The sequence below is a fragment of the Parus major genome, chromosome 1, assembly GCF_001522545.3.
Source record: "Parus major isolate Abel chromosome 1, Parus_major1.1, whole genome shotgun sequence".
Classification (NCBI taxonomy): domain Eukaryota; kingdom Metazoa; phylum Chordata; class Aves; order Passeriformes; family Paridae; genus Parus; species Parus major.
The window spans coordinates 111500890-111508944 of record NC_031768.1 but is presented as its reverse complement, the minus strand read 5'-3'; the positions used below and the strand labels follow the sequence as shown (position 1 = coordinate 111508944).

General features: G+C 39.6%; 1 protein-coding gene across 1 annotated transcript in view; it reads left to right on the top strand.

Annotated features, from left to right (window-relative positions):
- Positions 1-7: 7 nt before the first annotated feature.
- The window catches only part of EPHA3 (EPH receptor A3), a 176963-nt gene continuing 168915 nt past the window's right edge, over positions 8-8055 (top strand). Inside the window, exon 1 of the mRNA XM_019007610.2 lies at positions 8-112. The gene's annotated coding sequence lies outside the window, so the exon portion shown is untranslated. The remainder of the gene's footprint in view (positions 113-8055) is intronic.

Sequence of the window (8055 nt, the reverse complement as noted above, 5' to 3'; positions counted from 1 at the left end):
CGCCTGCCGCCACCGCCGCCGCCGCTGCTGCTGCTGCTGCCGCTGCTGCTGCTGCTGCTCCGCGCCGCGCTCGGCGCTGCCGGCCGTCTGAGCGCCCGCCCCGGCAACGAAGGTGAGCCGCGGCACGGCCGGGTGACCCGTTTCATCCTCGTTCTTCCTTTCCGCTATTCCCCCCTTTTTCTATTTATTTTTCTTCTCCCCCCCCTCCCCCCTTTTTTTTTTTCTTTTAATATTTAAATTTGTATTTTTTTTTCCCCGTTATTCCTCCCTCATCCCGCTCCCCGTTAGGGTGGTCCCGTGCGGCAGCGGCTCCTCGCCCCGGGAGCGCGGGGATCGCCCTGGCACAGCGCGGCCGCGCTCATCGCCGTGCGGGGGATGGCTGGGTGGATGGCTGGAAGGATGGCTGGAAGGATGGATGGAAGGATGGATGGATGGCTGGATGGATGGCTGGATGGATGGCTGGGGATAGGCGGGCAAGCAGCCGCCCTACCCTCCCCCGAGCAAAGTTGGCTAAGGCAGCCCGTGGCGCCCCGGCCCCCGGCAGTGATGGGCAGCCGGGAGGCGCAGCCCCGGGCGAGCTGGCACCGCGGGGAGGGGAAGCGCAGCCCCGGCGGAGCCGCAGCCCCAGCCTCGGCAGGTGCCCCAGCCCCCGGTGCCACCGCCACCCTCAGCCCGCTGGTAACTCCCAGCCTTTTCTCCATCTGCAGGCGTGGTGGTTGCGTTAGTCGTCCTGTCTTTCGAAACTTTTAATTAATACGCAAAAGAAGCTTGCTCCGCTGTGAAACCTCCTCCTGGTTCCCTAGCGGATTTGTTGTATCAGATCGTGTTTGTATCGGATGTGTGTCGATGTGTTGAAGTTGTGTGTGTTTGTGAATGTGTGTAAATTTCCCGGGAAAAAAGAGTGAGTGGTTTATTTTCCTTTGCTGTGGTAATTTCTAAGATGACATTTGTTGAAAACCCAGGCTAGGTTTCAGAAAAAAAAAAAAAATTAAAAAAAAAATAGTGACAACCAGACACTGAGAAAGTGATTGAAATACTTGAAAAAAAAATCCCCTAAAACACCCCTGTCCTTTTTCTATTAGGAAACAAAAAAAAGAAATGGAGATTTTGCTTGCTTGCACATTGAAGGCACTCGGCATGACCAGGATGTCCAGTGTAATTATCTTTAGGGATAAAATCTAGAGGGCAAAGGTTGTGAAGAACTTCTAGCACCGAACAACCATGTAAAACTCGCACCTGCTTGAGGTGGATGGTTGTGTCAAGAAGCTCTGAAACCTGTCAGAGCAATTATTTCTCTCTTACAAATAACGCTGATGTACTTATTAATATTCTGCATGCTTGTGCAATAAGGCAGTGAGATAACAACTTTAAATGATTTCTGGAAGCAAAAAGAAATACAGTAAAAATAAATAAGGAAGGGTGCAAACTTTACAAGTCCTGGGTAGTCTTTAATCAGTTGGGTTCATTGCTAGGAAATAATTACAGTACCATTATACAAGATGAGCAGTGTGTCATGTGTTTGTATGTCTCATGTAAATTTGTTTTGTATGCAGTGCTTTAATAGATTTTTTTAAATGAGTGCGCTTTCAACAGTCACTTTTAAACCTCCGGACAGAAGCTACTTTGAAAATATTGTCACCTCTCAAAAATCATTTTCAGAAATGAAAGCAAGAGTGTGAATAGGGGTTACTGCTGTCTTATTAAGAGCTCTTGGGGAATGGTTGTGGTTCTGTCAGTCAGCGGAGCAGCTCTGCCTCCATGGCAGTGGCAGGCAGACACATTCTGCAAACTGAGAGTGACTACACCAGAAAGATGCTGGAGCATTCCAGTTTGCAAAAAAACACCCCCACTTTTTGTGTCTTTGTTTCGAGTCACTGGCGCTGAGAATTGAGAAAGGAGGGAAAATATGGGTGTCATACGGAATGCATGTTAAGTACACTTGTCCAAGTCAGCTTTCAGCAAATGCTGCCTCCCTTCTCTCCTCTCAGCTTCAAGAGCTTGTACAAGATGAGCAATATTTGCAAAATCAGTAGTGAAAACAACGGTAAAAATGGAGTTACAGGAGAGTAACCTGCTTTTGAGTGGCTTTTTATTTTTTTGAGTATGTTTTGCTGTGCTTTTCAAAAACAGGAATACTGACAGTTTCTTTTAAAAAAAAAGAGATAAACTTTTAAGGGCTTTTTAATATTTTTTTTTTAACCCCCATTTAGGAAAGCTCAGTAATCCTTTTATATATTTACACTCTATGGATTGATCATGTGAGTTTAGAAATCTTAATTCTTATAATTTGCTGGCCCACTAATTTGATGAACAAGTGTTAGTGTGCAGCTTTGAATCGTGTCAGAAGACGATGTTTTTCTCTATTAAATAATCTTTTTCTAACCACTTCATTTACATTTCTGTTGTTTCCATAAATTTTCTCCCAAAACTAGAAATAGATATTTCTACATTTCTCTGAAGTATTTAGAAGAGTTTCCTTTTTCCACCACTGAAAATTAAAAAATACATATTTTGGACAGCATTTTTTCATGTAGGCATGTAAATAAAAATGTCTATCTTTTTCCTTACATTTTATATTAAAGCTACTGTTGAAATTCTCCCCATAAATTATTTTAACAACGGATGGAACTAATTTTTGGTGTGTTTGTACAGCTTAGTCTAACTTCTAGGGGATGTAAATGTTGCAGTGGGCACGTAACAAGAGTGTGGGCAGAGCTATCAGAGAAACAGCTCCTACATTTATTTGACTTGAAATAATTATTTTTCTTATTTTTTAAATCCACCTTCACTTAAAATTTGCAATTAATATTAAAACTGATGACTGTTGGCAGTAATATTACAGTGGAACTGGATGAGATGAAGGGAGAGAAGGATGAAAGAGGGACTGAACTGCTGGCTTACTGCACTTTGTGGTGCTCAATACATTCCTTTTTTGTCTTTTTCTTGGAGAGCTTGAGATTTTCTTAATTTGCTTCATCCCAGAGAAATTTTATTTAGGGTTTTTTCCTGGATATAAAGTAAAACTTTCCCCTGAGTTTGTATTCACACTCTCTTGCCGTGCTCGTGAGAAATCTACACAATCACGGGAGCTGAAGGAGGTTCTCTGAAGCTCAAATTTATCTGTGTTTTCTGCGAGGCAGGAAAATGTCAGGAAGATTTAACATCCAACTTTCCCAATTTGGAGTTTGCAGACTGAACCCTATAGGTGCACAAAAACCACAGGTTCTCCTGTTCCACTCTGCTGGATATTCTCTGCTTGATGAGGACTGTGTGTCCTTTCCCTTAGAAGGATGTGATTCTCTTTCTGAATAATTTCTGTGGTGTCAAGAAATTGAATGAGTTCTGTCGTTTTTTTAATTTAATAATTTCTCCTCAGTCTCTTCTGTAACTATATTGCCTGCCTGAGGGTACCAGCCACCTTAATTTCACTGTTTTATAACCCACAACAGTTAACACTTGACCTAGGTCATTAACAGGATTATCAGCAAATTTGTTTAAGCTTTTACTGACAACCTGAATTGCTTCAATAATATTTTGACTGTGCAGACAGGAAACTTCTTGTAACCTCTCAATCTAGCATAAAATTAATTTCTTGTGAACACAGCTACCAAAAGATCAATACGGGAAATCTGCTTACAGTACTTGGCTTCAAGCAGTGCCTGTTTTGGGTTTACAGTAAGAAGGTTCCAATCAGCCTCTCTTTTCAGTCTGTATTGGATTTGGAGCCGCAGTTTCATCTTTCGAGCATTGATTACCATCTCAGAACTTTGCAGAACCACACAATTAAATGCACCATTTTTATCTGAGCTGGTCTCTGTTAACACTTAAAATTGCTAAAGACAGTTTACTGTGCCTTTGTAGTAGTGACAGCTCTTGGTGTGGTTTTGAAAAATGTGCTGCTTGCACATGGAACAAAATTCTTGCCCGAGTCTTGCACGTGATTTTGGGAAAGGCTGACTGAATACTGGGAACTTCTCAATAGAATCAGAAGGGGGAAATGCTTTTTGCAAATCTTACTTTGCTCTGTGTCATGTATCATTAGGTCAGGGTAAGTCTTCATTTCTCGTGACACTATTCCTGCTGCTGCCCCTGGCTTGCAATTGAGTGTTTATCTGCAGAAGAAGTTAAAAGTAGGTTTAGAAGTCTGAATGTGGTACCTTTTAAAATTCAGTTTCAGAAAGCTCAGTCATGGGGGGCTAGAGGACTGTTTTTCATACAGCTGTGTCTTACTCAGAGCTTCTGTGCTTAATCCTAAGGTGTATAATTAGACAAATAATAAATGCTTAAATAAATAAAAGAAATAAATGTTTTAAAATTCACATGATGGTTTTAAAACCAGGAGAAGTTGGGTAAGTGCATCATTTTCTGACAATGTTTTTGGTAGTAGACTGTAACATGTGGAATAAGTTGTTTTCTTTACTGTTTGTCACTGGGCTTTTTCTTGACTTACTGCTATTTCAGCATAGTGTACTTAAAAAGATAAAAACCTCTCTCTTGGCTATAGCAAACTTAAAGCCAGTGATGAAACACAGAGATGTGCAAATTTGACACAGCAATTAATTCTTTTTGCAGTTAATTTGGACACAACGTATTTGCTGCCCAGTGAAGCACTCAGGGCAGGGAAATGGGTCAGAACTCTTCTGTACCCTGAGCAAAAAGGCACCACCAGATGGGCAAGCATGAAACAGATAACAGGCACACCAAGTTTAACAGTTGTTTACACAAAAGCTTTGCAAATCAGGAGTGCCTTCTGACTGAACTTAAATTTTTCATTCCCAGCTGGGAGGATGTACAAATTAGTTTTAATTTTTATTTTTCTAAATTATTCTCTGCTGGAGTTAGGTAAATTGCTATTAGTATACTTACTTTTTTTGATTCTTTTGGAGAACTTGTGAGTTTTCCTCTAGGAAAATGTCTATAATTGCTCTTGTTCTTGTAATCCCCACTTGATGAAAGTTTAGAAATACAGATGCAGGTGTTCATTTTCTCATTTTCAGAGCTCTGGATTTTATCACCAGTGAGGGTCACTACAGAGCTGTTAGCAAATACCACAGTCCTGTTTGTGGAGTTTTATGCAGAGCCTGAGTTAGTGCCATAAGATACCTGTAACTCGTGTAGCTTTGGAGCTGGTCTTTGATTTTTCTGTGGAAGAAAATAAAAATAAATAAGTAACTGGAGCAATAATTATGCCTTTACTGGTAGTGAAGTTCAAAGCTCAGTGGAGCTGGTATTGAAACCCAGAAGGTAATTTTGATACCCTAAGGTGCAAAATTGGATGTTTCCAGAGATGTTAGATAAATCTCCAGAGGTGGGGCAGAGGGCTTTCCCTAACCCCCTGCCTTTCTAAAACATAATTCCAGCATCCAAAGAGTGCTTTTCTGGAATGAAACTTTTTTTTATTTTTTTTTTCAGTGTTAGATTTGTTGAAGCATTGCTGAAAATGTATTGTCGAAGAGGAAAAGACTTGTAATAAGAAATGATAGAGTGAAATAGCAGAATTTTTAGTTCACAAAAGCATCTGACTACTGTTAAATGATTGTTTTTCTGAAAAATTCACCACAGTGGGGTAACCCTTATAGCTGTGAACACTTTGGAGCAGTAGCTTTTAAAAAAAAAAAAATAAAAAAAAATTTAAACTGTTCTAAACGAGAACTAAAACTTTTAAACAAAAATAGGTTAATTCCAAAGATTAGATATGAACTCCCAGGAGTGTAATTTTGGAAAAAGAGTGTGGTAGCAATTTGTGGGCTTAGGATTGTATTCCCCAGCAGTAGTCTTGTGTTTTTTAGATTCTTAGGCGCTTGCTAAATCCAAGTGCAAGTTCTCATTTTGCAGTGTGAAGCAGATGCAAGATTAAAATTCAGTCCCTTACACTGAAAGTTCCTTTCAATTTTCAAATTTCTGCAGTGAATGAATAAAAGAAATAGAGATGTAGAAATAAAGATAATCCTGCCTGAAAGAAACCTTGGGATGGTGACAGAAAAGTTCCAGTCTGCGATAGTAACGGGGAGCCAGAGTGAAACATCAGCATGTAAAGCCTTAAATTTGCAGAGATGTTATTAAATCAGACATGTTGTAAGCAGAAACGTTTGTACCACTCTCTTTTTTTTTTTTTTTTTTGTTCATTTAACTACTGTGTCCTGCTGTTTCAGGCAAAATATGGAGGAAAATCCCATTAATCTACTGGAAAAATATTGATGAAAGAAGAATAGCAGACTAAAACGAACAGTAGTTGAAACTTGCTAGCAATTAAGAGAACAATAGGTTGAATGTTAAGATTCAGTCAGGGCAGTTTAGTGTAATATGGTGTGGGAATGGTGCTTTTCTTTTTTTTTTTATTTCCAGCTGGTTTCTCATAATGTTTTTATATCTATATTTGAATTGAAAGATTTGCATGGCATTGTTTTTGGTTTTTTTTTAAACAATAATTAAACCTGCTTATGTATAGCTGCCTCACATTAGAGGACAGGAATTAAAATCTTAAACTTTTAAATTGGTGCCTAGAAATTGAGGGGTTTGTAGAAAATCTAGAATGATAAGTTATTCTTTAAATAAATTACAATTAAAGCAAAAAACCATATTTTGTTCTGTGGTAGGCTTCCCACAAATTTTGTGCAGTAAAGAATAACAACAAGTGACATGGGATTGCTTAATTTAGTTGCTGAGAAGTTAGAAGACAGCTAGAGGGGGTTTGTTCTTGAATTTTTTTAAAGAGGGAAGGCTTTTTGAGCGATCCATTTTGGAGGGGGAGAGAAGGATTAAAGGAAGAGAATAAGTAGCCGGAGATGAAGTAAATTGGATCTGAATATTAAAAAAAAATCCAGACTTGCTCTGATTACTGACAAAATCAGGAACCCAGAATTCAGCCCTGACAGGGATCTGAACAGTGAGCAAAGCACAAATTAAGAAATTCCGTGCCTCCCTGAAAGTCTGAGCTTTGTTTACATTAGTAAGCTTTGTGACTCTGATTTACCAGTGGTGAATTTCAACAGAGGCTGCAGTTAAGAAAGGGTAGAGGCATTTTTACCATTCTATTTAATCTTGCTCTGACAGTGCTTTCTTTAAAAAAAAAAAGCAAAAAAATAAAGAAAAGCAAGGCAAGTTATGTCTGCCCAGCTTTAATATTCATGGAGAAAACTGATTTGAGGCCTTTATCTTGAGACAGATTCTGAGGTGGACTGCAAAACTGCAAAAACTTTTCTCCTGTGATTTACCTCAGAGAACAAATGTCCTAGCTGGAGTGTTCAGCCTTCCTGGAGTACGTGGTTCCAGCTGTGGAAAATGTTCTGTGCTCACCCAAACTCTCCAGAGAAAACCCAGCTGTAGGGAAGCTCATCGGGTTCTTTATTCCCAGCCCACCTGCCCATCCTTCTTCTCATGCTGTGCCTTTTTTTCTGTCCCGTCCAGAAATCAACATTCAGTAGAAAGAGGTGAAGGCAAAGATAATCTTTTTCTCATTTTGAGAACTGTGTCTCCAGTCCTCTTTTTAGTAAAAGCTGATTACCAAAGTGAGGGGATGCTTTGACCCTGTAGATGCCCAAAAGAAAAGACAAAAGAAAGGAGTTAAATGTTTAATACTATTGCCTTTCCTGAAAGATGGGCTAGAGCTAGACAGAGGGTGTTCAAGAAATTGGAACAGAAGTTTTCCATGCAAACCAATGAAAGAAATGCTGGAGAAGAGGCGTGAGGAAAATACTTAGTTTGTGGAATAGAATGGAAACCCAAGCCCTTTGTGGTAAGGTGGTGAAGAATAAGCAGAAGACAGGGGTATGAAAGTGTCTTTCATAGTGGGTAGATGGGAATAGAGCAGTCATTTAGTCATTTACCTTTGTTATAAATATTTGTGTTTCTCACATATGGAAATAGTGAAAAAAGATATTAGTGGGGTTTTGGTTGCAAAGGCAGCAAATGAAGTCGGGGCAATTCCATTTTTCATATGGATAGCTCAGCACACATGTTCTGCATTAATTACCTCCATAAATTCTGTTAACCTGGCAAACAATGAAAATATCATGTTGGTGACATCACTGTATTGGAAAATAAAGATGGGTTCAG